The sequence below is a fragment of the Podarcis cretensis genome, assembly GCF_951804945.1.
Source record: "Podarcis cretensis genome assembly, chromosome: 12".
Taxonomy (NCBI): domain Eukaryota; kingdom Metazoa; phylum Chordata; class Lepidosauria; order Squamata; family Lacertidae; genus Podarcis; species Podarcis cretensis.
In genome coordinates this window covers 18,561,645-18,578,754 of record NC_137181.1, presented here as the reverse complement: position 1 = coordinate 18,578,754, position 17,110 = coordinate 18,561,645, and the positions used below count along the sequence as shown (strand labels likewise).

The following is a 17,110-nucleotide window of genomic DNA, read 5'->3' as shown; positions in this document are numbered from 1 at the left end:
CTAAGCCGCTTCTGGTGAACCAGAGCAGCGCATGGAAACGCCGTTTACCTTCCTGCCGGAGTGGTACCTATTTATCTACTTGCACTCTGATGTGCTTTCAAAATGCTAGTTTGGCAGGAGCAGGGACCAAGCAACGGGAGCTCACCCCATCACGGGGATTCGAACCACCGACCTTCTGATCAGCAAGCCCTAGGCTCTGTGGTTTGACCCACAGCGCCACCCACGTCCCTCAGCTATAGGACTCAGCTATACAGCTGCAAACAAAACGTTTTAAGTGTGTTTTAAGTGCAATATACAATGTGACACTAGATGGCAATTGTGAGCATTTTCAGAACTTTTTAATATGTGTGTAGATTCTGCCCCAATGTGGGAAAACCTGTATTAGAGGAAGGTGTGCACTTTTGCAAAAGCAAGAGTGGGGAACTCTTGGCCCTCCAGATGTTCTTGAACTACAACTCTCATCAGCCCTATATCGCTTGGCACCCAGATATCTGAAGAACCTGTGTCTTTAAAACTTTTGACAGAGTAGAGTTTTGAACTGGCTGCTGTTATTCTGTGTCTGTTCTATTATTATATTAGTGTTGTAAACTGATGTTATTTTCTCCTTTTTGTACTGAATGGTAAGATAAACCTTTTTCAAAATAAAAATAAACTCCTTAACATAATGCTGCTTCAGAGAGTCCCTTTCATTGCACGTGCTCAGAAGAGATGTCGAGATAAGTCTTTCCAGATGTTTTCTCTCTCCTGAACAAGCTAGACAGGGTGGGGGTAGGGATTCTGCCTGGCAACCTCTTGACAACACCAACCTCTTGACAACACCAACCAAAATCTCCAATTATTCTAACACACAACTTCAGTTACTTGTCCTGACCCACTCCACCCATTATTCAACACTTGCAGAGGCTGTATACCACACTTAGCGAAGTAAACACACAAATATGGATGGTATCTTGTATGCCTCCTTCTACCGACTCCTGCAGCCAAGCTGTTGTCAAACGTATTGTTTTGCTTCCCTTGGGAAGTGAGGCTGAGAGTGGGGTCTTGTTGTCTGGGCATCCCAGGACCTCCATACACACTGCCCAGGCTTAAACCCAGAGAGGTCACTTTAGTGCTGCTAACGCAGCAAAAAACAAGCGGAAGGCAGCAGTTACAAGTTGCCAGCCTCTGCAGCCACAGCAGGCACTGTGATTCTCCGGGGGTTTGATTTCACCCCTGGAGGCACACTCTATTTTCTCTTGAGGCAAATGAATGTCAACAAATCCCTTCCCCTCAATGCGATTTTCTATCTTTGTGTAAGTAAAGGTAAAGGTACCCCTACCCATACGGGCCAGTCGTGTCCGACTCTAGGGTTGTGCGCCCATCTCACTTAAGAGGCCGGGGGCCAGCGCTGTCCGGAGACACTTCCGGGTCACGTGGCCAGCATGACGAAGCTGCTCTGGCGAGCCAGACCAGTGCAGCACACGGAAACGCTGTTTACCTTCCCGCTATAAAGCAGTACCTATTTATCTACTTGCACTTAAGCGTGCTTTCGAACTGCTAGGTGGGCAGGAGCTGGGACTGAAAGATGGGAGCTAACCCCGCCGCGGGGATTCGAACCGCCGACCATGCGATCGGCAAGCCCTAGGCACTGAGGTTTTACCCACAGCGCCACCTGCGTCTTTGTGTACATGTTGGTAAAAAGAGAAAGAGGGAAGTGTGGGGAGAGTCAGAGGTATAGAAAATGGAGAAAGGGGGGGAATAAATTAAAAAGAGAAATTAAGACGGCAAAAAGTTGAACAGTGGGTCCCATGCTGCAGACTGAGTTAAAGGTGATTACAAAATTCACCAGTCTGCTTTGAGATTTATTTTATTTTATATTTTTGAAGAGTTTTTGTTTTAAAAGTACAGACTGCATTTGTTTATATTTGTTTAAATTTTAAGTGGATTGTGTCTCTTCATACCATAGTTATTTCAATTACAACTCAATTTTATATCCAAAGGGACGATATCAGCACATGAGTATAGAGGCCAGAGAAGGCCAAGCCACACTTTGGAAACCCAAGTAATGTTCTTATTACATTGCTGGCAATAACACAGTCAGTTTTTATTAGGATACGTCACAATCATTTTCATACAGCTGGGTGGCAGTTGTGGGTCATTCATATCTTCAAAGGAAATATGTCTATAAATTCAAAACAATCTAGACATCAATAAAACATTAGCTGCTTATTTCCAGTTTTACCAGTGTCTATAATTTGGATGTAGAAAGGGAGTGTTAGCATATGTTATTGAGTTTATTTCAGTTACAGAATTAGGCTAAAAAAGCTTGTGAAAATGTGGTGACAAGAGCTTTACTATTTCAACACTTGGACTTAAGCTCTATAAATGTGCATACAGACACAAGAGTTAGAGCATCTTTAAGCTTTCTCTTTTTTATAATTTTTATTAACCAACCAATCAAATCAAATCACATCACATAAATTCCGAATTACAAAGCCGAATTTTAAATTTTTGTTGAGGGGACCCATATTTCAAGTTCCAAAGGGGGATTCCGATCATCTTCTTGCTACTGCATTAATATCCAATCAGTGCAAATAATGTTCATAATTCTATCCAGTCTTATCTTGCTGTTTCCACATCTCATCTTGTTCGTATATTTTTTCTTTTTTTCTTTATGATCTCTTCTGATAATCTCCTTAAGCAGATAAACACCAATTATAATCCTGTGTGAATTTTTACGTTTGTCCAATCCTCATATCAAGATGGTTTCCATATATCATCGCTTTCATAAATAACATCACTCTTTCCATCATTAATCTCGCAAATCTGTCGCTCTTAAGCCCCTCTGAGGAGTCTCACCCACAATATAAAAAGAGCTCTGTTCCTCCTCCCAGACTTAAGACTTCCGACAGAACTTGCCAACATGGCGATGGTATTTTTTACTGCGTCATTCCAAAGCTCTTATACTTTCCACGATCTTCTTGCAACATGCTTTGGTTAGAAAATTATCTCCACACAGTCATAAATCCACAGCTTAAGTCATTTAAACGGCATTTCTGACTTGTGGGGGGGGGGATACTTGGTTAATCACATAGAGCATGGGTGTCAAACACAAGGGCCACGGGCCGAATCCGGCCCGCCAGACCTCATTATGTGGCCCGTGTAGCGGCCGCCAGCCTTCACCTTTTATTCTCGCTTTTTTTTTTTTGACACAAGAAAGCCGCCTCTTCAGCGCATGCGCGGCAGCCTACAAGCCAGAGAACGTCTGCCCTCTAGCGGCGCCGGACGTTCTACACAGGAAACCTCCACTTTACATGTCCTTTATATAGTCCTACAGATACAACCGGCCCTTTGAGGGTGACCAAACTGCTGAAGCGGCCCCCGATGAATTTGAGTTTGACACCCCTGACATAGAGAAAAGAAAGGAAAGTTTTTTCCCCTCCCCCATCCAGTCCCTTTGCCATACCGAATCTTGGTGTGTCTTCTCATGATTTATTCTTGTTCCTCCGACCCGTCTTGTTTATCAGAGATCTCTTCAGTTAGCAGTCTTTACTCCCCCTCCTTCCTTGAAATATGTGCATTTGCTTCCTCCTAATTGTTTCTTTTGAAGTTATTGCAGCTAGAGGCGCGGATCAGAGACAGCGTCCAGGAGCGTCGAGATCCACAGGAGGGCTTTCTGCCTAGTGCCCCCATCCCCACAAAATTCGGGGGTGGTATAGGGCACAGCAGGCAAGGGCAGTCCCCCCCACAAACTTGGGGGGGCAGGGAGGCTATTTACTCCCATCACAGCCTCCTAATTACCTCGTGTGGGTCGGAGAGATGTTATTGTCAGCCATCTTCCGATGCGCCCCTAGTGGGCCCCCCCCCCATCTTTAAGCTTTCTCAGTTTATTCCCATCCCTCAAAATCTCCCTTCTGTAAAAATAACAACAACACCATAATAAAGCAGAATACAGCTCTTAAAATGAGCTCATAAAATACAGCTCATAAAATGCGGTCTTGACTATGCTACCACTCAGTGGATTTGTAACTGGCTGACTGACCGAACCCAAAGGGTGCTCATCAATGGTTCCTCTTCATCCAGGAGAAGAGTGACTAGTGGGGTGCCACAGGGTTCTGTCTTGGGCCCGGTCTTATTCAACATCTTTATCAACGACTTGGATGATGGACTCAAGGGCATCCTGATCAAATTTGCAGGTGACACCAAACTGGGAGGGGTGGCTAACACCCCAGAGGACAGGATCACACTTCAAAATGACCTTGACAGATTAGAGAACTGGGCCAAAACAAACAAGATGAATTTTAACAGGGAGAAATGTAAAGTATTGCACTTGGGCAAAAAAAATGAGAGGCACAAATACAAGATGGGTGACACCTGGCTTGAGAGCAGTACATGTGAAAAGGATCTAGGAGTCTTGGTTGACCACAAACTTGACATGAGCCAACAGTGTGACGCGGCAGCTAAAAAAGCCAATGCAATTCTGGGCTGCATCAATAGGAGTATAGCATCTAGATCAAGGGAAGTAATAGTGCCACTGTATTCTGCTCTGGTCAGACCTCACCTGGAGTACTGTGTCCAGTTCTGGGCACCACAGTTCAAGAAGGACACTGACAAACTGGAACGTGTCCAGAGGAGGGCAGCCAAAATGGTCAAAGGCCTGGAAACGATGCCTTATGAGGAACGGCTAAGGGAGCTGGGCATGTTTAGCCTGGAGAAGAGGAGGTTAAGGGGGGATATGATAGCCATGTTCAAATATATAAAAGGATGTCACATAGAGGAGGGAGAAAGGTTGTTTTCTGCTGCTCCAGAGAAGCGGACACGGAGCAATGGATCCAAACTACAAGAAAGAAGATTCCACCTAAACATTAGGAAGAACTTCCTGACAGTAAGAGCTGTTCGACAGTGGAATTTGCTGGCAAGGAGTGTGGTGGAGTCTCCTTCTTTGGAGGTCTTTAAGCAGAGGCTTGACAACCATATGTCAGGAGTGCTCTGATGGTGTTTCCTGCTTGGCAGGGGGTTGGACTCGATGGCCCTTGTGGTCTCTTCCAATTCTATGATTCTATGATTCTTACTTTTAACAGGGGCATACATTTATAAAGTATGGAAGGTCAATAAGAAAACCCATTCCCTATTCTGGAGCCTTGCTGCCTTCAACTATGTATACACTGGAAACACAGAATGCATACACACATACGTGTATGTGACATATTCATTCATAATGGCAAGATGAATTAAAGCAAGGATAGAAAACAGTGTCCCTCCAGAAGTTGTTGGACTACAAAAGACACAGGTTCCCCATCCTTGCAGAAAGGGTACTAAACACATTACCAAGTTCACAAGCAAAATTTTCTTCTGAACTTTCCATAATTATAGAGTTTGCATTTTTGACCTTGTTTCCCCAGTTACCTACATGTGCCCTATAGACAGAAGTAGAGAAAGCTAATATCAGTATTGGCTCAAGAGAATGATGCCTCTGCAGTTATCAAGGAATGAAGCAAATTTGGGTTCTTGGAAGCTTAAGCTATGGCCAGAGATACTGATGTGGGGTAGGACTAAGAAGGGGGCACTTTAGCTCTGTGAAACCTGGCACAAACGAATACTGATGTTTGACAAGGTTAGTCAAGTTTGTTTTCAGACCCCAATATTACTGCCACACCTGAGCAGAGTAAATTTCATCTGATCCTCCTAATAAATAGCCTTGCACCAAGCTATCTTTGTGACCGATTTCTTTAATTGTAGTTTTTAGACATTATGCCTTTTACCAAGGACTTCTCCAGCAGAAGTGAGGTTTTGGGGGAACTGTTTGGGGAGAAATTAACATGTATAAAGGATACAGAAATGCAGAGAAGTTTTTACTAGAAGTGGGTTGAAGACTTGTATCTGGCAAACTTTTACACAGAATTTATATACTTCCTGGTCTCTCCCTCTCTCTCATGTGTGTGTGTGTGTGCGTGTGCGTGTTGTCTTTACAAAGCTGAACACAGCTTCAAATCTGCTTAGGCTATCCTACTTGCTTATTGGAGTTGGAGCCCCCCATTAAATGCCCATTCACTTCCCATATAGAACCCAATCACTCTCACGGCTGTGTATTTATTGAATATACAAAACATCTAATTGCCATGTGTGGGGCCTACTTGTGGTTGGCCTTCAGCCGTGTGATAATTACATCTTTTCAGCTGTGCATGTTTTTGCCCAGGCAACTATAGAAAGGAGGTACAAAACAATATTTGTGAATAACAGATGCAGCATTTAAACTGAGCTCTCTTACATTAATTTAACTTGTGGGTTTTGTTTAATGAAAGTAATTGCAGTTTTGACGAACAGATTTTTTTATTATTACACATTGTTATCGCACGACAGGATTAATAAGATTTTGACTTGTTTAAGAGCATATGTAGTTAGTGGAAATGAGAAACGTTGTGTAGGTAGTAAGGTGTGTTTTGCATTATTATTAGAAGATTCAAAATATAACTTTCTTTAAAACAGGAAGCAACAGCTATCATTATACAGAAATAAAATTAACATACTCATTATTAAATGCAGAGGTGTCTGGGAGAAGAGATGAAATATTAACATCCTATCATAAATGTAATTTTTCAAACCACAGGTCTATTATAGAAATTAAGATGGAAATGACCTGTTGCCCCAGGATGGGAACATACTTGTGAAATCACTAAATTTCTGAAACTCCTTAACTGACAAAAAAGCAAAGTATTTGTTTTATTCATTAAACCAGAATATCCTCTGCCTAATTAAGTAAATTCTCAGTACCTCCACCTAATTTAAGAAATAAGTCAAGCCTCTGCCAAGGAAATACTGCATCCATTAACATAAGAGAAGAGGGTGCAAGGGCCGATTCACAAAAAGAGAAATGTAGTAGGAAGGGGGAACTGGCAATCATCATCTCCCTTACTCTTTCAATAGCAGATGAGTCCCACTGGATCAAAAACCATTGCACTGTATTTAATCCACCATGATTAGGAACATTCTTGTCTCTAATATATGCAAGCTTTTGTGTCTTTCCTGATTTAAGCCAGTGGCTTTCAAACTGTGACCTGGAAAACCTTGGGAATACTCAATGAGAAGATGAGCCATGGCAGGCAGCTTGATCATTACTGGTGTTCCCCTTGCAAAATGCAACTACAGCCACGTGTTTTGGAACTTGTGGGACAAACTGTGGAGGTTTGGTTGATCTACTACTCAAAACAGATACATGGAACTTCCAGATTCAGAAGGTGAATTCTGTTGATTACCACTTATCTGGAGGTTGCAACAAGAGGCAGCAATCGCACTCATATCCTGTTTGTAGACATCCCAGAAGCATCTGCTTCACCACTGTGGAAAACAGGATGCTGGACTAGCCTGACTTTTGCTCAGAGCCCAAAAGGGCTGATTCTATTCCTCTGCCACTCCTTCAGACATTTTAGGGGCCTCTACCGATTATAAACCCTTTCATGACTTTTAAGCCTTTTAGCTCTTTGCAACTGATTGCCATGCCAGATAATTTTAACACAGTTATTCTCCCTCCCTACGATGTCATCTTTAACATCCAGGATTAAGTTTCAAATGTCATCTATTACATACTGAGAATCCCAAAGAAAGTCAATAAACTGTATTTCATAAATCCAAACCATATTGTCTGACTCTGGAAATTTCAATAATATCTCCTAAGTTAACACATTCATTTTGTGCTAAATGTAGACGGTGGGTGGTCTATTCCTCATAAGAAACTATTTTCAGCAGTTTAATATATTGTTCAAAGTCTGAAACAAATCTGGTTAATTATTTTTACAGAGAACACATGAACATCTCTCTCTCTCTCTCTCCAAAAAAATTCACTTCTAGGTTCACCAAACTAAGGAAGATGCTAAGATCGCTGCTCCCACTCTTCTGTCACGAGTATTTAAAAAATGAATAAAAAGATATTCAGCAGAGGGTATGTCAGCTGCAATTATCATATACAATTATAATACACATCTGAGAACTATTTTTGCATTGGTAGGTTCCTCTATTATTTATAATCCAGAATTACAAATGCTATCTTTCTCCCTTTTAGAACTCTGTTGCATAGCATCTTGAGTTGTGTTTTATTTTCTAATCATTAACTATAATTTCAAAACCCCATGGGGTGAAAGGAGTGAAAACAAAGAGGCTGACACAATCAGTCGGAGTTCTTATTTAGGAGGTTGCTATTTTGAAAGATGCATGGTAGTTAAATGCAGTTATTTAAACTGCAATTATCAAAGAAGATTAAATAAATGAGATGCATCTATTGTATTTTTTTATGTATTCACTTAAAAGATTTTAGAACCACCCTTCATCAATTAGATACTAGGGCACTATATAAGATAAAGCCAAAAATGGTCATATACCCAAATTACAAATCAAAACAACTTTATGGGGTTGTAAATACAATAGGATAGAGTGCACAACTAAAATGTCTCGGCAAAGATAAAAGTTCTCACTTGGAATTGGAAAATATAACAAGGTCAGAATACTTCTTGGAGAGGGTGTTGCATGGTTGGGGCTTCAAGATGGAGACAACTCACTCCTTAAAGCTATTTAACTTCACTAGCAGATCTTAAAACATGGGCAGGCTGTTATTGTAAGGGAGCTAGGCTCTGGTTAGAATGTCAATCTGTGTAGGCATTGCTAAATTCAAGACCACATAATTGCCCCAGCTCACTTTTTATATGGCTCGGTTCACACCAACTCTTTCTAAGTAGCCATGCACCTGCACATATGGTCATGTAGTTAAATTCAGCAACCTGGCTCAAAGTCCTGCCCACTATAATTCCCAGTGGGTATAATTTAAAAAGGTAGGCCTTCTTCTTTTCTTCCAAAGAGAGAACCAGAATTTTTTTTATGTCTCTTTGACTTTTTGTGCTTAATTGGTTACTAACTTTTATTATTTTAATGTATTTAAGTTGATTCTTCATACCACCCTGGGATTATAGTTGATGAAGGACAGTTTAGCAATTGAATGGATTAATAATGACAATAATAAGGGACTTTAGGATGGGGCTATATTTTCAGGAAGCAGTTTTAGAATTACTTTTAATACATTATATAAAATTGTGAGTTGCCTTGACCAGGTGGGACAGTGGTGTTTTATATATAAATTCCACATTCATAAAATTAGATTCCTGTAGAGTCTTTAGATAAGACCTATGCACTGTGGCCTTTAAACAGAAATGGACCTTTAAGCAGAAATGGTCCCTTAAGCGGTCCTGTCTTTTCCCTGAGGAGTTTGCTACTGTATGTGTTTTACCATCACTAGCCTAGTTCACATGACTGTGGCCAGAGGGGAACTCACAGCTTCTCTGCTATTCCATGGGTTCCCCCCTCCCAAGCTGTGTTAGGCTAAGGCAAGATTTGGCTTAGTTTGTCATCCAAATCAATCTCTCCTCATGAACCACGAGGCCAAGGTTGTGAGGCTCATAGGTATTGTGTTGAGGAGGTATTTTTATACATGTTGCTTACATCAAGTCATCAGGAGAGTACAGAGGCGTTAGGTTACCCCCAAGATTGGGCCCCCCCAGCATGCATCACATCACATGCATTGTGCATGTGTGACTGTACGTGCAAACAGAAGACGCCAAGCACTCTGGAGGAGCCAGCCACTGGACCTGCAATAGGCAGGGCCACCTCAAGACTGAGTGGGCCCAGCTCTCTTAAAACAAATATTAAGGGGGTTGATGTGCCTTCAGCCCTCTAGAGTTGGCATGCCTAGGAGGGTATATTGTGTTACATGCCGATTGGTTTCAAAATGTTAACATATACGTTGCCATAGAATCAAGGTACACTATTCAGCTTTTTCTACTTGTTCTTTATCTTCACTATTGTTACAGGGGGGTGTTCTCCTTGCTGTTCCTCAACAGTACATTCCAAAGGGGGGGGTAGAGATTACAAAAAGCGAGCAAGCAATAGGTGATTCTCTAGCCTCAGGGTCATGGCCTCTGGCCTATAGTGGCTGCTGGCCTAAAATGGTACTTGTCTGGTTCTGATCCTCTTCGATATCATGAGGCCATTGTCAAAGGCTTACTGAAATCAATATACACTACTTCCACAGCATTTCCCTGATCCACCAAGCATGTAACTGTATCAAAAAAGAAAAAGAAATGAGATTTGACTTGCTTTTGAGAATCCCATGCTGGGTCTTAGTAATCACAGGATCATTTTCTAAATAATTGCAGACCAACTGTTTAATTGGCTATTCTAGTACTTTTCCTGGTCAAGTGACCAGTCAGTAGTTACCTGGCTTTTCCTCCCTCCCTGCAAACCATTTTGAAGATGGGGACAACATTTGCTAGAGATGGCTTTCAAGTGCTATTCAGATATATACTGCTTTCAACAGTGGAGGGTAGAACATAACGACTTGGGTTAGTAGACAGTGAATCCTCACTTTTAAGCTATTGTAAAATGGGTATCTTAAATGGTTTTAGACTGTACTGTATTTGGACTTGGATTGAAAACTAAATAATCCAAACAGATGCTTCAGAATCCATGTTCAGCTAAGAATACAAGATAAAAAATTAACACAATCAACAAATATATTACAAGAAGTATGGTAGTATAAGTAATAAAAAACTGCAAAAACAAAGGGGGATGACGACCCTGAACCAATAAATTAACTAAAATGTCGGGAAGCCCTAAATGGCTCATGTTGCATTAAGAGCTGAACACCTCTAAGCCATTTACAGTTATGAGGCTGTTAGTCCTCACTGTGCTTTCATAGCTGATGCAGCATAAATAAAAGAAAAACAAGCAGCCTTGCAAAGCAAGAGGTGGCATAGCCACGCTGAGATAAAAATGCAAGAGCAATTTCTAAAAGATTTATGAGCTTTAGATTTTGAAAGTTGCTCTCGTGCACACACTGGATATAAAAATAAAACCACATGACAGAAATAGAACCAATATGGAAGACTAAAATCCGTAACAATGTATTTTATGTAGGGATGGGTTAGCCTACCTGTACCCCTTCTCAACCAACTGGATAAAATTATTTGCACAGTGAGATCTGTTGAAGGGCTGCAACTGAATTTCAAGCCTTGCAACTTCACTGTTAGAGAGGTTGTCTGATTATGCTCCTCAGATCTATTTGAATGAGTGAAGATACCCAGCCCCCACTATTCTCAATTTATGATTTTCCGAGTTACTCCACAATTAGATGTCTTCTGTGTGCCATTCCAGAATCTTAAAGAGCCACTTGATTATCCTCCAACCAAAATCCCCTAACGAGCCATCCATAAGCCTATGGTATGTCAATCTGTCAAAATGCAATTCCTAACATGTCAGGATAATTAATGATCCATGACAACTTTCCTAAGAATACAGAGCTTCTCCGATTTCTTTCCCCCACTTCTAGTTTATGATAATCTCCTCTGCCGTAAAATAGGCTCTACTCTCCATTCAGATCTAACACTTTTTAAAGCATCTCAGCAATATAATAAAAGGCTCAGCCAAGCAGCTGATTGCACTAGTCACATATGTGGGAAAGCTACAAAATCGTCATCCCCTTTCTACACATCACTTCCATATTCAACATGCTTAGTCAATATGGTACCCCCGAGATGCCATTGAACTAGGTCCCATCATCCCTGACAATCAGCTATGCAGTCTAACAACATCTGAAGGCCACCACATTGGCTACTTCTGTTCTATGTTACCATCCCAGGATCTTGGGATGAAAAAAGTGAGTCATCCAAAAAACCCTGCTCTTCCAATCTTTCATGGTTTGGAATCCAACATTTTTCTGCTCTCCCACTTTTGCTTGGCAGCACAGCCAGATTATTACAACATGCTGTTGTGTTGCTATTTAAGTTTTATTTAGATGAATTTTATCCTTTGAGAAATTATCTCAGCCTTCTGGTGGCTAGTAAGAGAAGCATGCCATTAGCAAGCAAGCAGATGAAATTATTATTATTATTTCTTTATACTCTACCTTTCCCTGATGGGACTCAAGGTGACTTGCATATACAAATGAGAACTGCTAAAAACGTAGGAAAAAACTATCATTAAAAAAAAACAATTAAACACTGATGAAAGTAAAACTGCACGCATATATAAAAACTATTAAAACTATACAGTCTGTTCCCAAAAGCCTGTTGGAACAAATGGCTTCACCTACTGGTGGAAGGGCAAGGAGGTGAGTTTGCCTTCCTTTATTTCCATGCCTTTGTCTAATTAAACAAACTATTGCCTTTAAAACGGTGTGTGTAATTGTTTTATTTGTTACTGTTATGTTCTTTTGTGTTTTTTGTATTGTAAACTGCCCGGTGATCCTAGAAATTTAATTTAATCATCATCATCATCATCATCAACTAACTAATACTGGCTCTGCGGAGTGGCTTCAGATAGGGGTTTCTCCAAGCCCTATCCTGGTATTGTCCAGATCAGTTTCCAATTTATGTTCCAAATTAAATTTAACTTTTCTAACTCTTGAAGCATCTGATACCACTTGCTCAGCATATCCTTTGTTTGGCTCTTGAAATATTTCATACTAGTAAAAATAGCTCTTGGTCCTTGCATTTTATCAATTTACAATTTCCAAGGGGCGGGGGGGGGGGGGAGAGAGAATGTTATTACCGTATTTTTCGCTCTATAAGACGCACCAGACCACAAGACGCACCTAGTTTTTGGAGGAGGAAAACAAGAAAAAAATATTCTGAATCTCAGAAGCCAGAACAGCAAAAGGGATCACTGCGCAGTGAAAGCAACAATCTCTCTTGCTGTTCTGGCTTCTGTGATAGCTGCGCAGCCTGCATTCACTCCATAAGACGCACACACATTTCCCCTTACTTTTTAGGAGAGAAAAAGTGAGTCTTATAGAGCAAAAAATACGGTACATCATAGATTTAAGACTGAACTAATCCAAGTTGTACCATAAAGAAAGATTTTCCAAATGATGCACATACGTTGAACCTTTAATTTGCACCATGTATTTAGTATAGTCTTATCTATCTCTCCAATGATAAGATCCAATTTTGGAAACCAAAGTTAATTAACTAAAGGGCATTTTTAATTCATCTTTTGCTGGGCTTGTGACTATATACAATAAAACCCAGTAGACTCTCATTATCAATTTAGATGCATAATAATATAAATTAATTTTTGATAATGTTATACCCCCAAGTAATTCAGATTTAAATAATGTCTTTCCAGTGTCTATTGGAGGTTTACCATTCCACATGAATGTTAAGAGTAACTTTCTGCCATAATTGTAAAATAGCTAAATTGTGCCTCACTGGTAGATTCTGAACGGGGGAAGAATATTTTAGGTAATAGATTCATTTTTATCAAAGCTATTTTACCTGACTAAGATAAAAGGATACCTTTATCTTGTCTAGTGACCTAAATCTTTCATTGTTTCTTTTAATAATTTCTGATCAATGTCCTGAGCTCGTAGATTAAATTTTCTTTGAAGTGAAATTCCTGGATATTTAATTGGTTTATTTATAACAAGGAGAGAATATTTTGTAACAATGCTATGCACAGCTGGTTTTCTATAGATTAATACCAAACCACTCAAATTAGGTTACAGTTGCTATTATAGTACAAAATTATACTGTAATTATTATATGATATAATATTTGAAGGAAAGGGGAAATGATTCTTCTGGATTTGTTCTTGTATATCATTTGCACAAAGAACCTGTTCACGCATCTCACTAACTATGGCTTAGTACAAACTCATAAGCGTGAGGGCTCCAAGAGAGACAATTTGCTCCTCCCTGGTCTTTCTCCTGCTGAGACAGAGATATGTGGCTTGTAACTATGCAGTTTACTGGATGCTCTGAGCAAATCCAGAGGCAAAGTAAGCCTCTGCCCCACACCTCTAGATCCAAGCTGCAGGGAGCAGCAGAACCTTGTTTCTGCATTGCACAGAATCGTCCACCACTTCCCCAGATACAATCTTGGACCTGGAGAGAAGGGTACGGGATTGTCTGTGACCTCCCACTGCATTTTAGAGGTGCAGCCTGAGCTCAGAGGCAAGACCCTGCTCCTTGTGGAAAGAGAAAGATCCTGGATCCTGACAGACACCCATTTGTGGTTGGTCACAAAGGCCAGTCAGAATTTGAAGACCCTTGAAAAGGATGTCCGGACAAAGATTCCAAGGCAGAAGGCAGGCATTCTATATGACAATGACTTTTGACATGGACATACTAAACATAGAGGACACAGGAACCATTAAACCTGTATTTCAGAACTGGATTACTTTTATTTTCCACACAATAAAAGTGACCATTGAGTATAGCAGGCTATATAAGCTCTTTATATACCCTTTGGACCCCTGACCATTAGGTCCAGTCGTGACCGACTCTGGGGTTGCGACGCTCATATCACTTTATTGGCTGAGGGAGCCGGCGTACAGCTTCCGGGTCATGTGGCCAGCATGACTAAGCCGCTTCTGGCGAACCAGAGCAGCGCACGGAAACGCTGTTTACCCTTCCACCGGAGTGGTACCTATTTATCTACTTGCACTTTGACATGCTTTCGAACTGCTAGGTTGGCAGGAGCAGGGACCGAACAACGGGAGCTCACCCCGTCGCGGGGATTCGAACCGCCAATCTTCTGATCGACAAGTCCTAGGCTCTGTGGTTTAACCCGCATCCCTAGTAGGCTATATATCTTGTTATTATTACAACAATATTTATTATGACAGCATTATTATTATAACAGCAGCAACTGCCCATTCAGTGACCCTGAAACACAGTTAAAAAAACTGATGTCAGAACTGCACTTCCAAGGACTTGTGGAATTTCCCCAATAGCGCTGTAATGTTCAAATTGACCCTGCTCAAGCTGAAGGTCCTGAATACCACCAGCAGCCATTCACTTAGTATCCTGTTTTGTTTCTAAATACCTGACACAGAGATGTGGATGATAGATGAACTGCAATGCCCTTCACTCTGAATACCTTGATCTTTACAGTGACAAATGCCACGTTTAGCAGCTTGGGGATGACATCGGCAATTGGTTTTACTGAGCACAAGAAGAAGAATATACAAAAAAATAAAAGCTCCCCGGTTTTTATGAAAAACTAATGGGTTGCCTGTTCCTGCCCTCCCAGCCTATATGCAGCCCTATTCATCTTTGCCTAAAACCTGAAAACATAACACTTCTCGCAATGGCAGTACCAGTAAAGTTGCCACTGAGAAGTGTTTCTTGGCTGACCTGAGAGTCTGCTCTTTGAGATTATAATGTCCATTCAGACTGAAATATATTATTTTTCCTCACCACAATGTCTTGACCTGATTTATGCAGCCTTTATAGCGCCATTATGTGCAAAACATAAGCTCCATTGACAGCAAAAACATTGCAAAGATGGCAGAGATAGCAGCTGCAATTCACCACAGGAGTCAAGGCCAAGCCGTCGAAAAAGGCTTGAACTTGTGTTCCACAACAATGTAATACATTTTCTATCCATGACTGAAATGAAGATAGCATACCTATGCTCCTATGCACTGGAATCTCATGTCTTTTGTCTTTTTTCCTGATCCTCTCTCAACCCCCTCCTTCTTGGGCTTTGGAGTTTGTTTCCCCTGATTCCTCCAAACAAGGAGGGATGATCTAGTTAGCACAGCCCTTCCTTACGAGCTTTGCTTCTTTTGTTTAAAGAAAGGTGCAAGGTTTTTCCCGTTGACATCATGATTTTAATTTAATTTTGCTCTTAACAGAAGTTGGCTTGAAACATCACTTGTTACTTAGCTACTTCCAAAATCAGAGTCACGTGAGGAAATGGAGGGAGTTTGCTATTGCCCCTGTCTGCCTAGCCCAATTCCCTTTCCCTCAATGATCCTTTCTGCAGTGAAGGGAGCTGTACCTTTTCTATAGAGGGGTAACTTTGCTCCTCTGCAAATTCTCACAGATTCCCAACTAGGGCTTGGGAAGATTCCTTTGCCCAATTTTGTATGCCCCCAGCCTCTTTCTGTGGCAGCCAAGCACAACACAGCACTCACTATCTGAAAGGTCCCCCTTACCCTCTGGAGAGACTTTGTGGCAGGCACGAGGACTACAGAGAGACAAAGGGGAAGAGAAAATTCTGTAAGTTGCCTTCTCTGGATACAACTCAATGAATTAACACTTTCATCAGTTTTGTTTTTGTTTTTTTTTTAATTTGGGAGGTGCCAGACTATTGATGAGGAAAAGCAACACTTTAGCTAAGCCTTACTTTTTTCTTTACAGCCAAGCAACATTAAAGCATAACACATCCTGGTTTATTATCTTTGGGAGCAGGGGCTGTCATTCAGCAGCAGCAGCAGCAGCAACAACTACCACTTGTACCTAGAATACATAGCTAAATGAATACCAGATCATTCACAAGAGGGACAGTCTTATAGCAGCATTTAGTCTTACCTCCCAAGTCCCCAGGGAAGGCTGCTGTAAGAAAATTATTACTTTGTCACAGCACCACATGCCATTGTACCTAGTCAGCCATTAACTAAAAAAAAATAAAAATACTCAGGAATGAATGATTTCTATACCACATTCATCATTCTTGGGGGCAAGGAGAGAGAGAACTCCCCTATTTATCAAGTATGAAAAGCAGTTGATAAGATATATTTGATATACAGTGACATTTGCTTTTAATCAATTTAAAGTGAAATTGCTGATGGATAGGTGGACTTGTCAAAACATAATACCCCTTCAATATATAATCCAAGATTACATTTATAAAATGCATGTTTGGTCCTTTCTCACCAAAGAGAGCAGAAAATGTGAATGCAATTACTCTCCCAAGATAAAGGTAATCTCTTTCTCTTCCCCACCCCACCTCCTGAAGTCCTACTTACATCTTCGAGGAATTGCCAGGATTTTCTTTTACACCACAAAGCTTTAAATCCTGGCACAGAATCATAATTGCTTTATAGGTCATTTAATTTTCCAAGTACATTCAATCAAAGACCCTAAACACTAAAACTCTGCCTCAATAAAGTGAGTATTATGATTCTGAGTGTTCTCTTTACAGATGAAGATCGGAAAATGGCCATATCATCTGCATGGCACTCATTTTATCTCCATCACTCGGAACTCATAGATAGTTATCTTTTTTTCCCATTCCCCCCCTTTCCTTTTTCTTTTTGCATGCAATGCAATACAAGACACACTTGTGTTCAGCAGCAGATCAAA

The 17,110-nt window shown here is 40.8% G+C and overlaps 1 protein-coding gene across 4 annotated transcripts in view; it reads right to left on the bottom strand.

The window, feature by feature from the left end:
* Positions 1-17,110, bottom strand: part of PARD3 (par-3 family cell polarity regulator) — a 567,153-nt gene that overhangs the window by 255,417 nt on the left and 294,626 nt on the right. The window lies entirely within an intron of this gene.